This window comes from Heterocephalus glaber, unplaced genomic scaffold (genome assembly GCF_053883595.1).
Source record: "Heterocephalus glaber isolate CG9 unplaced genomic scaffold, H.glaber_assembly_v1.0 deba00001481, whole genome shotgun sequence".
Lineage (NCBI taxonomy): Eukaryota > Metazoa > Chordata > Mammalia > Rodentia > Bathyergidae > Heterocephalus > Heterocephalus glaber.
Window position 1 is genome coordinate 66,282,315 of NW_028258317.1, and position 14,584 is coordinate 66,296,898.

A 14,584-nucleotide genomic window follows, 5' to 3' on the forward strand; every position below is an offset into this window, starting at 1 on the left:
TCAAGCAATATTGTCTTAAACAACAATGGATCTTATTTTAAGAAGTACTTGAAGCTGGGTGTGGTGGCACACACTCGTAATCCCAGAACTTGGGAGGCCAAGGCAGGAGGATTACCAGGAGTTTGACATTAGCCTGGGCTACACAGTGAGTTCAAAGCAAGCCTGAACTACATAGTGAAACCCTGTCTCCAAAAAGCCAAATAAAAAGAGGTAGTTGGCAACACAATCTCATTAAACGGTACCTGAAGACATATGAGTTGGGAAACAGTCTATTCCTTATGTTTTTACATATCTTCCCATTGTTATAAGTTGCCTCAGCCAATGTTTAAGCATGCCAGTAAATAAATATTTGTATCAAAATAAATATTTCTTTATAGACAAAGAGTTGCTGGGAAAAAGTCATAACTAAAATAATGAGTGACCTTGTGGCTGCTGATATATACTTTCAGTGAGCTTAAGTTAGACAACAGAAAGCCTCAGATGAGTCCAATATTTGTGTCAACTGCCACAAAGCCTGCTTGAAATGATGTGAGAGATCATTTGAACAGACATTCATGGGCTACAAAACGCACAAGCTGCTGTGACACCTTTTGTAAACAATGAGGTCTACGAACCATCTGCTTCCCAGACCAGGATGAGGGAAATCTGTGCCATGTGCTCGGTCCTAAAGGAACACTTTAGAAGGACTGGTAAAAGAGGCCTGCCTGTTACCTCTGCAAGACAGGACAGATAATGCAGGCCTCTTCTTACCTGGTAATTCTGTACTGCACCAATGCTTCTGAACTTTCTGGACTATAGGTTAACAGGATATAAAAATCATTTGGCTTTGCTGACAAAGTTCCTAGAACCAAAAAGCCAACTGCTTCTCAACTTATGGTCATAGTTTATGTTTTGTGTCAGGCCACCTGAGTTCAAGGAAGGTTGATAAATAAGCTCTGGAGGCCTTGGCTACTTGTAATGGATGTCTTTGATGCCAACTGCATGATGCACTAAAGGGAAAAAGAGAAAAGGATTCATTACGGCATGGATCCATTTTGTAGCACTTAACATTCTGTGGTTTTTTTAAAAAGCAGCAAGGGGACCTAGAATTAGTAATCAGTGTTTATTTCTGAATACAAGATGTTATCAGGGAAGGGTTTAACATTAAATGAGAAGGAAGTACTGCTTTTTACTTCAACAGAGAATTATTCTGGGCAGAAAAAATAAAATAATGCACTGAGCAATTACAAATATAATTTTCATATTTTTAAAATTTGAATTGGTTTTAAATATTTATTTTTAGCCAAATATTTTTTTAAAATATAAAGACAATATCCTCATTTCACCTAATGAAGCAGGCAATAAAATTTAAATAAGATTTAACTATACCTTCCAGTATTCGGAATTCAAAAATAAGTGACTATTGAGAGATACATTTGGCCCTGGAAACATTTAAGAATATCTTTTGAAGAAAATACAAATGAAGCTTCTTTTAATACTCTTCTAAACTTCTTAAAGTTACATGAAAAACAGATGAAAATAAATGGAAAATAGGGCCAAGCTTTTAGCTCAGAGGCACCGTGCCTGTCTTGCAAGCGCAAGGTCCTGAGTTCGATCCCCAGTACCAAAAAAAGAGAGAGAAAAGAAAGAGCATAAATGGAAAATACTGGAATACACAGGATATCAATGTTGTAAAACTTGCAAGAAAACATAAGAGAAAGGTTATGGAAAATTCACTTGAATCAGATTTTTACTGATAAGCTACTCAGCAAACTGAATCAGGTAATTTGCAAGTTTGTCAGGACTGTTTTCAAGGTGTCTGCTGAGGGTGCTGGCAGGAATAGTAAATTAGATTTCCTTGTCCAAACCTCTGTGTTGAAAAGGACTCAGAGGTTGTGCCTGAGCCCATGCTGGGCAAGAGAGAGAGCTGGAATTGACTAGTGATGTCTGCCTAGGGCCAGGTGTGGCTGTTTTTTGTACCATGTCTTTGCTTTTCTTACACTGATATGTGTAGGTGTTTTCAAATGACATCTTTCCTATCATTTTTCTCTGTTCCTGTTCACTCAAAAGAGATCATTTCACAAGTTATTGATTACAGCCTGAAGAGAACAGGAGACATTATTTCCTGGGCTCACCTCTCCTCACTTCTCCAACCACTTCATCTTCACATATGGTACTGGTTCTTGCACTTTATTACCCATCTTTTAGAGCCACATAAACCCCTTCTTTCTATCTCCAACAAAAAAGATAAAAATTTCTCTGCTGTGGATGAATTATGGAATGGCAGAATCCTGCAAAAGCAAATTTCTGTACAAAAACAAAAAATCCTTTACCACCAAAAGGAACACTATACCTAATGTTCTCTCTGAAGTTATTCAACACTAACTTTTTAACTTAATTAATGCCAACCTTACCCTTTAGCTCACTGCCATCTGTCTCAAGTCAACTCCTAGGAAGGAAGGTCACGCTGTAGCATCACAAAGGTACGGAGGATAGGCTGGGTCCAGGCTTCCCCCCCTGACATCATTCACCTCACCTGCTCCAGCAGCAGCCAGCAGCAGCTGTCACTGTCAATGTCAGACAGTCAAGTGTCATCAATTAGAGATGGCAAAAGCTCAACAGCTTCTGAGCTTGGCTTGAAAAGAACCCAACCAGATGTATGTGCCCATTTGGCAAAACCTTCCTAAAATCCATATGAATCCATTCCAATTAGAATGATCTCTATTAATGCAGACAGTAAAATAATAGGCTGAAAGTCAATTATCATCAATTCCATATGGTCCAAACTGCCAGAATATAGACAACCAACACTGGCATTAGTACAGATTTATTTAACTAGGAGTTAACTATGAATTTGAAACTTAAGACATGTGCCACGATATCTAATATATTATTACAGAAACATCTCAAACTGTTAATTTCCTTACAAAAGGAGATGTACTTCTACATAGCAGATTTCCATTATTTTATTGCCTTTGAGTATTGATTTATTAAATGCCCATGTTAAGTTCTTGAGTGCATGTCCAGCGAGACCCATATTAGGGTGGAGGAGATAGATGTGTGAGAACAATGTGAGTGCGAAGCCAGGGTTCATAGGCAACACCTCAGACACCAACCATGCTAGGACTGGAGGAGTCCAGGCAGGTACTTGTAAAAGAAAGCATATTGACTAGGGTTTCAGAATCGTGGAGGGGTAGAACCAAACTGAAGTCCACGGGTCCATGGAAGGAATGGTGAAGACAGGTACTCCTGGTTCCAAAAGAGGTGGGCATAAGAATTTTTTCTATTCATAGCATCCCTGGCTTGTTGCTATTCTGAATCATTCTAACTCTCTTCTCCAGCATTAACTAGGGCAAGTAGTTGCAATGAATAAATAGGAATAGTAGAAGGAAAGATCTAACATATCAATGTCTAATTGAAGAAGAAAAATGTTTTTAAGCTTCATAGGTGTTTTCCAGTTTGGGGACAAATCTCGTATCAATTGACAAGATAAGTACTTAGGGAGCTCATTCTTGCTGCCAATATTTCAATTCCTTCCAGTTTCATTCAAATTCTGCCTAATATTCTGTCACTAAGTATAAAACAAATCTAATGTCCACTTTCAGGAAAAAAAACTGTGCAAGGTATGAGGTCCAATTCTGTAATAACCTTCTCATGTGGAGGTTGCCATTTGAGACTGTCCAAGTTGGCATTTGATTCTCACAGCATTTGAAGCCAGCTCTTTTGCTAATTTAGCTTCAGGTCAGCCCTCACTTGCTTTACAACAGCATTTAGGGAATTGTCTTCTCTGGCTGGGAAAGACAAATGAAATCTGAGTAAGGAAAACAAAGGGCACCCTCCACAGAGAAGCTGCCAAGCACTTAGATCTTTCATGTTGAATTACACTTGTCTTCCTGAGATGTGTGCCACTGACACCTCCCACCTGATCCACAGCTGGCAAGCCCCCCCTGCTCTGAAGCCACAGTGAGCATTCAGCTGCATTGGCAGGAGCAACATCAAATGTTTTTCTACATCTTATTGTCAAAACAGAAACAAAATAGTAGCCATCCACCTTAGCTAATATAACCAATTCAATGAATTACACTGCTGTGAATATTTTATAGATGTAAACATCTTTGGGACTATACTTTTAAGACAACCTCCAGTTTCAGGACACAAAAATTACGTAAGGCTTTTTCCCTTCCAGAAAACTCAGTCCAAAAAACTCCTAAGGGTCTTAAAGACACAATCACCGTGGAAATTGGACTGTGGGCCTGTGTTATTCTCTTATAAATCACCCTTCTTCCCACAGACCTTCATCTCCAAGGAAGCAGCACTATTAAGAAGGCAAATACATGTGATGGTTTGTGTTCTAACATAGCCTGCCAAATGGCACACCAAACAGACAGTAGAGCACACTTCTGAGATCACTCATCTCAAAGACGAAACCTGAGACCATATAAATATATGCAGCTCCAAACCACAGTGTGCCTCTCTCATGCATGCACGTGTGCTTTTCTCTCTGAGTGTACACTTTAAAAATTCAGCCAAATAAACCTCTTTATGCCTCTCAGTGACATGTTTTTAAAGTTCTATTATTATGCCAGAAGTCAGTGAACCTACAACCCACTCTGTGGTTGGGATAAGTTGAGATCCTGTCTCTTTTTGAGGGGTTCTCAGACCCCACCCAGGGACAGCTTAACAGTCATGCTGAGGAGCAGCAGGCCTTCCTTGCCCTGATCTGTGTGTCTTTGCTCTTTGTTCATGGTTCCTTTTGCTGCCTTTTCAGACTCTGGGACTTTGATCAAGGAGTTGTCAATTCTACTTGGCCAGCAGCACTAAGCTAAAAGGCCATGTATGAGGTATGACTGAAAAATATGGTTAAAATGTATTATAATAAAAGACAGTTGTCATTAATCCCCCTCAAAATACTCCCCTCACTTCAAATATACTTATCCTATTTGTGGCAAACCCAGATACATGCCACTCTAAATATTAGTCATTTTTGTCTTAAACTGACCCTATCCAACACTTGTCCTATGCAAAAAATCCCTCCTACTAGTGGTCAGTGCAAGTCTGATTCTTCCAGTTTTTCTCACAGTCCACAGTCCAAAACTATGGCAGTCACCAGGTGCTCGACAACAGCTCCAGCAGTCTGATTGGCTAACATTTTTGTTAGCAAATTTTATGTTCTTCATTATTCAACTAGCCAAACAACCGCTACCTAGTCGTCATCATGACTTGATTACAGAATTCCCTGGAGAAAGCTTTGCCTGAGGAGAGTCTCCTGCCAGCCTCTAGTTCCCAAAGCCCCTTACCACAATCAAACCATCACATAACCTGTGGCTTTCAGCTGTCCTGCCTATTCTGTGCATGCCTCCCACTCTCTTCTGATTCCTTAAGGAGGGCCACACATGCACATTCATTGTTTTCTTCTCCTTCCTTTTTTGCTGCCACCGGTTTATGTTAAACTAAAAGATTCCTTTCTCTGCCCCACCTTCCCATTTCTTGCACCCACCATTTGACCTGCAGGCAAATGAAGCCATTCAAATATTTGTTCATCATGTCATCTGTTCCCATCCAACCTTGTAATTCCTGTCATGCTCCACATGTCAGTTTAAAGCATAACGTCATTAATACCTCCAGTGCACTAATGGATGCTTCACACATGAACGCATTCATGAAATGTGTTATTGTTTTCCCTCACAGGACATTAACAATCTACCTCACGCTGGGTCTCTGAAGCCCTGCAGAGCTGCTGAAAACCACTAGCTATCAAATGAACCCTCAGTTCTGCTTCAGTGACTTTAAGTTCAAGTTTGTCACTGAAGCGTCACTCATGTGAAAAGAAGATACAAGCCTCTGAGGGCTTGGGGGCCCAGCTCCAATTACCATAAAGAGTAACGGGAGGCAATAGCTGCAGAAATGGGGCTACAGAGGGAGGGTGCGCAGCCCTGAAACAGAGCCCTGTCAAGATGAAATAGGGGAGACCTGGTGTCGCAGGAATGATTTGTTTCCTGCTTCTTCCCTTTGTCTATGGGCTGATGGTTTGAATAACGAAGACGGTTTTGGTTTTCTTCTTCAGTACACCAGAGGAGGAGGTCTGCTTTTCTTGTGGCACAGCTGACATATTAAGAGGGATTAAAGTTTCTGTACACAGGCAATGTTTAAATTAGCTTCCTTAAACCCCAAAGAAATCTTTCAAGCTGATCTGCAGAATGAACCCCAGCACGGCCTTGCAGCCACCCCACACAGGTTGCCTAAACAGAGCAGCAGTGCTCTGTTTGGCCAGCTGTTTTGCAAAATCAGAAGAAAAGGAAAGGTAATTCCCTTTCAACATTGCCTCAGCCAGTATTTCTTCCGTAATTAAAATTGAAAGCTTTCCCCAACAGGTTCTCAGAGGCTCTCTCAGAGAAACAGATTTCTCTTTTCCTGTGTAATTAAGCACAAATTGTAAGGTGTTGGGGCTTTACAGAACAGGAGCAATGAATGGCTAAAGGTGTTCCATCCAAGGCTGGGGAAGCTTTTGTGTTTGGTTAGCTGTTGGGAAATGCTAATTGCTTTTTCTCTGGCCATTAGGCACTAATCCCCGCTGTGACAGAAATCTTTCCCAGGCTGGGGCCAACAAGGTGAAGGGGATGTACAGATTAAAGGCCACAGACAGAATCACCTGTACCAGCAAACTGAAGCACGGTCCAGCAAACAACCATCTGCCCAGTGTTTGGGCCTACAATGGGCTTCACAATTCCTTTTACTCATGTCCGAGAAAGTAGGCTTGAGAGTAGGTACTAATCACAGCTTCTGAATATTTTGGGCCCCTAAGCCTGTACCTGAAACATAAGCTTCTAATCACAATGAAGCATTTGATCAGGAACTCCTGGCTAGGGAACAAAACTTGGGGCTTAACTCTTTCCCGGGCTGTAAATGCTTGAAGAACCTTGTGGAGTGCGCATGAGAGCCATGTGTCTGTGCCCTGACATTCACATCTCTAAGGAAACGAAACCCCTCAGCAAGCTTCCCAAGCTCTGTGAATCACAAAGATAAAGCAGCTCCTACAAGGATGGTGTTTTTTTCCTCACAGATGCAGCCAGGCCAGAGGGCTGGGGCCACATGCCTCTTAACAAGCAAGCCTCCTCCTTGAAGTACCCTTTACTTTAGAAAGAAACAGGTGGACAGAACTGTATCCACATGTGACAGTTTTTCTTCCATTTTATTTTAGCCACATGGCAAAGAGATCCAGAGTGACCTTGGAGTTTCTGCCTCCCTGGCATGCACTGCGGGTACAATCATCCCTTCCTTCCCCTCGAGTGTGGGCAGAACCTAGGACTTTTATAAATACAGTGAGTATAGCAAAGGTGATGGGTTTTGCAGATGTAAGGTCTCAAATCAGTTGACTTTGAGTAAATTGAAAAGAAGATTATGCCGGCCAGCTCTGGCTGAATCAGGACAGCACATCAAAGGATGGGGCCAGGGTAGATGAGGGTGTCCTTGCTGATTTAATAAGAAAGCAGCTTTTTGAGGAAGCCTATCTGTCCAGAGTGACAGGTAGTTTCTAGGACCTAGGGTAGGCACCAGCTGACAGCTAGCAAAAAGCTGACCCCTCAATCACACAGAAACAGAAACCCTAATGCAAAATAGGAAGAAAAGGTCCTAAGGGGAAGGGGAAGTAGAAGGGGTAGAGGAAAGAAAAGAAGGGAAAGGAATAAATATGAGAAAAGGAGAAAAAAGGAAACAAAGTCTCTGTAAATAGAGAGGGGTGGAGGGCCTGAAGGGAAGGGCAGGGGAATGGGGAAAAAAATAAGAACCAAGATATTTCATGTAAAGGTACAAATTCCCAATGATAAATGTAAACATACTGTATACCTAAAATGTACCAATAAACTTAATGAATAATAATAATAAAAAGAAACAGAAACATGATGTGCCAATAACACAAGTGAACTCAAAGGTAGATTCTTCCCCTCTCAGTGTAAAGATGAAACTGCCATTTGACCAACACTTTCATGAGTCGGGTGTTCCCTTAGCATAAGACCTGGTGAAGCCACCCCTGGATCCCTACCCAAGGGAGACTGTGAGTAAAACAACCTACAGTTTTAAGCCACCACAAGTCTGTGGCAGTTTGTTACCCAGCAAAGAATAACTAATACAATCCTCCATTTCTAAGTTAACAGTGATTCAGTCCTGTTACAGCCCTCATCACTGACACCAACCATCAGCCATTGATTCTGGTCTGCATTGCTCCTTTGGTGCACGGTGCACATTTTGGGAGAAAACTGGTTGAGAAACGATGTCAATTGTTTTATTTCTTCTCAACTGTGCTTTTTTCATCAGTGAGGCAGCTCACATTGCAGAGAGATGGTGAAGTGAACAGAAAGCAACATCAGACACACAGGTGCTGGTCCTATATTTGACACACAAATATTGGAAAGATATATATTATTTTTATTTTCATTCAATCCTTCTAAATGCTGCTGAGAAACACATGTAGAAATAAAGAAAAATATTATATTTTATTTCAGTGTAATTTAATCATCAATCTCCTGCATTCTCTGGGTCAATAAACTTCCAGGAAAATTTGAAAATTCTCTACAATTATATTTTACATTTCTGATCTGTTTAGAAACTAAGAGCCAAAAATCCAACAGGTTTTTTTGGGTTTATTTTCCCAACAGGTTTTTTGGGCTTTGGTTTTCCACTCTGGGACATGACAAACTGAATCTAAAATTTATATGGTAGGATGGGCCAAGAAGGATCAGGATAAATTTGAATGCTTCAAATACCACCCGATATGAAGAATTATTATAAACCATTTAAGACAGTACAATGATTAAAAATAATAAGCCAAGAGAATAAAAAGAGATCTCCAATACATGACATTCATATATTAAAATGTGATATATGGAAAACATAACTTTACAGATGAGAAGAAAACAATGTTCTATGCCACAAACAGTGCCCCACAATAACTTCCTAATAATTTTTTTCTAGGAGAAAGCAACAGATAAATAATTCTCAAATAAAACTTTACTTAATTTTCTTTTATTTAACTCTATATAGAGCAAAGAAAAGTAAGAGTAAATAAAAACATAAGCTGGTATCCTTAAATTATAACACAGTAAATAGTTATATAAATGTGTTAGATCTTCATCACTTTGACAAAATTTTCAAGATAAACAAAAGATCTAAATATTAAAATAGAAATGCTGAATCAGCTGGAACAGAGGTTGGGTAGAACTCTTGATGACACTGATGTAAGAAAAGATTTTATGAACAAAACCTCAGTTGCCCATGGCCTAGCACAAACAATCAACAAGTGGGATCTGTTCTTATTAAAAAGCTTCTCCACTGCAAGAGAAACAACCAGCAGTGTGAAGAGGCAAGCTACAATGTGGAAAAAAATCTTCACCTGCTGTTCCGCAGACAAAGGTCTACTATCTCGAATCTATAAAGAACTTAAAAAGATCAGACCTCCCAAATTTAAAGACCCAATCCAAAAATGGGCATCTGAAATGAACAGACATTTCTCAGACAAAGAAGGAGAAATAGCAAATAAACATATGAAAAAGTGTTCAACATCACTGGTCATTTGAGAGATGCAAATGAAAACAACGCTGAGATTCCACCTCACTCCAGAAAGAATGGCTGCTATCATGAAATCAACCAATAACAAATGCTGGCGGGGCTGTGGGGAAAGAAGAACCTGCTCCGCTGCTGGTGGGAGTGTAGACTGGTGCAACCACTGTGGAAATCACTATGCAGATACCTAAAATGGGAAGTCCCATTTGACCCAGCTATTCCCCTGCTGGGGATCTTCCCCAAAGAATTAAAAGAATCATACCACAGTGATATATGTGCACCCATGTTCATAGCAGCACAATTTGTAATAGCTAAAACTTGGAAGCAGCCAAAATGCCCATCAACTGGAGACTGGATAAAGAACATGTGGGTTTTTTTTTTTTTATAAAATGGAGTACTATTCAGACATAAAAAATAAGAAATTAGAGACATTTATTGTTAAATGGATGCACATTGAGGCGATATTCTTAAGTGAAATAAACAGGACACACATGTGTAAATACCAAATAGTTTCTCTTGTGTGAGAAACTGAAAGTGTAAATCAGGACTAAAAGGTATAATAGATACTGTGAAATAGGAAGAAAAGGGGCAAAGGGGAAGGGGAAGTGGGAGGGGTAGGGGAAAGGAAAGAAGGGAAAGGAATTAATATGAGAAAATGGAAAAATGCAAAAAAAGTCTTTGTAAATAGTGAGGGATGAAGGGGTTGAAGGGAGGGCAGGGGAAGGGGGGAAAATAAGAACCAAGAGAGATTTCATAAAGGTGCAAATTTCCAATGATGAATGTCATTATACTGTATACCTAAAATTTACTAATAAATAATTTTTTTTTTGTACCAAAGATCAAACTTGGGACCTTGTACTTGCTAGGCAGGCGGCGGAACAACTGAGCTAAATCCCTGGACCAATAAATAAAATTTTTAAAAATAAAAAAATTTTTAAAAGATAATCAGCTTAAAGGGAAGGGAAGATTTATTTTGGCTCATTGTTTCAGAGGTCTCAGTCCATGATCATCTGGCTGTGTTGTGTTAGGCCTCTGTCAGTACAGAACATCATGGCAGAAGGGTGTGGCAGAGGAAAGCTGCTTACTTCATGGTGACCAGAAAACAAAAAAGAGAGAGAGGGAGACCAGGTTCCCAATAGAACCTTTAAGGGCAGAATCCCAGTAACGCAACTTTCTTCTCAAAGATGCCAGTACTATTCAGGAGCCTATACTCTACTGAGCACTATTTTAGCAAATGGACTTTTGGGAGACATTTAGGACCAGAACCAAAACAACAAACCATGCAATTTAATTGTATATTGAAATCATTTCTATATTAATTTAAAGGAATTTAAGGTTAAATTGGCTTAACTGATGTTTTAAAAACAGACTAACGAGTGCCTTTGATTCGGTTCTCAAATATGTAAGCTTAATTGGTAAATGAGAAAAGTGGCCCATTAAAAATTATGTTTTTCTTTTATTTTATGGGCACATTTTAGCTGTGCAGTATAATGGCATTCCTCACGGGGAATCTGCACCTTTCCATAGTCTCTCTTGGTTCTTATTTTCCCCCTTCCCCTGCCCTCCCTTCAACCCCTCCTTCCCCTCCATTTACATAGACTTTGTTTCCATTTTTCCATTTTCTCATATTAATTCCACTCCTTTCTATCCTTTCCCCTAGCCCTCCCACTTCCCCTTCCCCTTTGCCCCTTTTCTTCCTATTTCACAGTATCTATTATACCTTTTAGTCCTGATTTACACTTTCAGTTTCTCACACTAGAGAAACTATTCAGTATTTACACATGTGTGTCCTGTTTATTTCACCTAAGAGTATCGCCTCAATGTGCATCCATTTAACAATAAATGTCTCTAATTTCTCATTTTTGATGGCTGAGTAGTACTCCATTTTATATATAGAAAAACATTTTCTTTATCCAGTCTCCAGTTGATGGACATTTTGGCTGCTTCCAAGTTTTAGCAACTGTGCTGCTATGAACATGGGTGGACATATATCACTGTGGTATGATTCTTTCAATTCTCTGGAGAAGATACACAGTAGGGGAATAGCTGGATCAATTGGGACATCTAGTCCTAGTTCTTTGAGGTATCTCCATACTGATTTCCACAATGGTTGCACCAGTTGACATTCCCACCAGCAGTGGAACAGGATTCCTATTTCCCCATAGCCCTGCCAGCATTTGTTATTGGTTGATTTCATGATAGCAGCCATTCTTTCTGGAGTGAGGTGGAATCTCAGCGTTGTTTTCAATTGCATCTCTCAAATGACCAGTGATGTTGAACACTTTTTCATATGTTTATTTGCTATTTCTCCTTCTTTGTCTGAGAAATGTCTGTTCATTTCAGGTGCCCATTTTTGGATTGGGTCTTTAAATTTGGGAGGTCTGATTTTTTTAAGTTCTTTATAGATTCAAGAGAGTAGACCTTTGTCTGAGGGACCGCTGGTGAAAATTTTTTCCCACATTGTGGATTGTCTCTTCACACTGCTGGTGGTTTCTCTTGCAGTGCAGAAGCTTTTTAATCAGGAGAAATCCCACTTGTTCATTGTTTGTGCTAGGCCATGGACAACTGAGGTTTTGTTCATAAAATCTTTTCCTACCCCAACGTCTTAGATCTGGAACCACTGTTCCAGCTGGTTCACCATTTCTGTTTTAATATTTAGATCTTTTATCCATTTCAATTTTAGTTTAGTGCATGGTGAAAGATATAGGTCTAGATTTAGTCTTTGGCAAGTTGAAACCCAATTTCTCCAGCACCATTTATTAAAGAGGCTTTCTTAACTCCAGGGAGGGTGTTTGGCTCCTTCGTCAAAGATGAGGTGGCTAAGTATATCTTGAGTAGTTTCTGCATCTTCTAATCTGTTCCACTGGTCCTCAGGTCTGTTCCTTTGCCAGTACCATGCTGTTTTTCTCACAGTTGCTTTGTAGTAGAGTTTCAAGTTGGGGGTGGTGGTACCTCCTGCCATGTCTCTGTTACATAGTGTTGGTTTTGCTATTCTGGGTCTCTTCTTCTTCCAAATGAACTTTTGGATTGTTTTCTCCAGGTCTGTGAAGTATGCTGCTGGAATTTCAATTGGGATTCCATTGAATCTATATAGCAGTTTGGAAGTATGGCCATTTTCACTGTGTTGATCCTTCCTACCCAGGAGCAGGGAATGTCTTTCCATTTCCTGATATCACTCTTTTCAGAGTGCTATAGTTTTCAGAGAAAAGGTCTTTTATTTCTTTTGTTAGGTTGATTCCTAGGTATTTCATTTTCTTGGATGTTACTGTGAAAGGAATTGTTTGCCCTGTTTCTCAGTGAGTCTGTTGTTCATATAGAGGAAAGCTATTGATTTTTATGTGTTGACCTGGTACCCAGCTACTCTACTGAATTTGGTTATTAAGACTAGGGGACTTTTGGTGGAGTTCTTGGGGTCTTCTATATAGAGTATCATGTCATCTGCAAATAATGATAATTTGACTTCTTCATTTCCTATTTTTATTCCTTTTATTTCTTTCTCTTGTCTAATTGCTGTAGCTAGTGTTTCCAAAACTATATTGAACAGGGGTGGTATTAGTGGACATCCTTGTCTTGTTCCTGATTTGAATGTGAAGGATTTCAGTTTTTGACCATTTAGTATGATATTGGCTCTTTGGTTTTTATAGATGGCTTTGATCAGATTGAGGTAGAGACCATCTATTCCGATTTTTTGTAGGGTTTTTATCATAAATGCATATTGGATTTTGTCAAATGCTTTTTCTGCATCTATTAGAAGATCATATGGTTTTCGTCCTTGGCTCTATTGATATAGTGTATTACATTTATTGCTTTGCATTTATTGTACCATCCCTGCATCCCTCAGATGAATCCAACTTGGTCAGGATGTATGATATTCTTGATGATCTTCTGCATTCTATTTGCCAGTATCTTTTAAGGATTTTTGCATCTATGTTCATTAGTGAGACTGGCCTATAGTTCTTTTTCAGTTGGATCTTTCTCTGCTTTGGGGATCAACGTGATGCTTGATTCCAGGAATGAATTTGGGAGTATTGCTTCCCTTTCAATTTCATTGAAGAATTTAAACAGTAGTGGCAGCAATTCCTCTCTAAATGTCTTGTAGAATTCAGCAGTGAAGACATCAGAATCCGGCCTTTTCTTAGTAGGTAAATTTTCAATTACATTTTAATTTCATTGATTGATATTGTGTTGTTTAGAATTTTTAGATCTTCTTTGTTCAACTTTGGTAATTCATATGTATCTAGGAATCTGTCCATTTCTTCTGGGCTTGCCATCTTATTGGCAAATAGGTTCTGGAAGTAGGTATTGATGATCCTCTGAATTTCTGCTGGTTCCTTTGTAATTTCATCCTTTTCATTCCTAATTGCATGGATTTGGCCCTTTTCTTTCCTTTTTCTGATAAGTTTGACTAAGGGTTTGTCGATTTTGTTGATTCTTTCAAAGAACCAACTCTTGGCTTCATTGATTTTTTGTATCATTGTCTTCGTCTCCATTGCATTGATTTCTCCTCTGATCTTTATAATTTCCTCCCTTGTATGAGCTTTGGGTTTGTCCTGCTCTTTTTCTAGAAGCTTGAGATTCAGCATCAGTTTGTTTAATTGGGCTCCCTCTGTTTTCCTAGCATGAGTATTCACTGGTATTAATTTGCCTCATAAGACTGCTTTCGTTGTACCCCATAGATTCTGATATGTTGTATTGTCATTGTCATTTAATTGCAGGTTCTGTGTGATTTCTTCTTTAATTTCCTCTGTGACCCACTGCATATTCAGAAGTGTGTTGTTCTATTTCCATGTGTTTATGAAATTTTTGCAGTTTCTTTTGCTATTGATCTCCAATTTCATCTCACTATGGTCTGATAATATACAGGGGATAACTTCAATTGCTTTGCACTTACCTATATATGTTCTATGAGCAGTTATGTGTTCTATTTTGGAGAATAACCTGTGTATAGCTGAAATGAATGTGTAGTCTGATTCTGTGGGGTGGAACACTCTGTAAACACCTGTTAACTTCATTTGTTCACGAGTTTGACTGAGTTCTAGTATTTCATTAC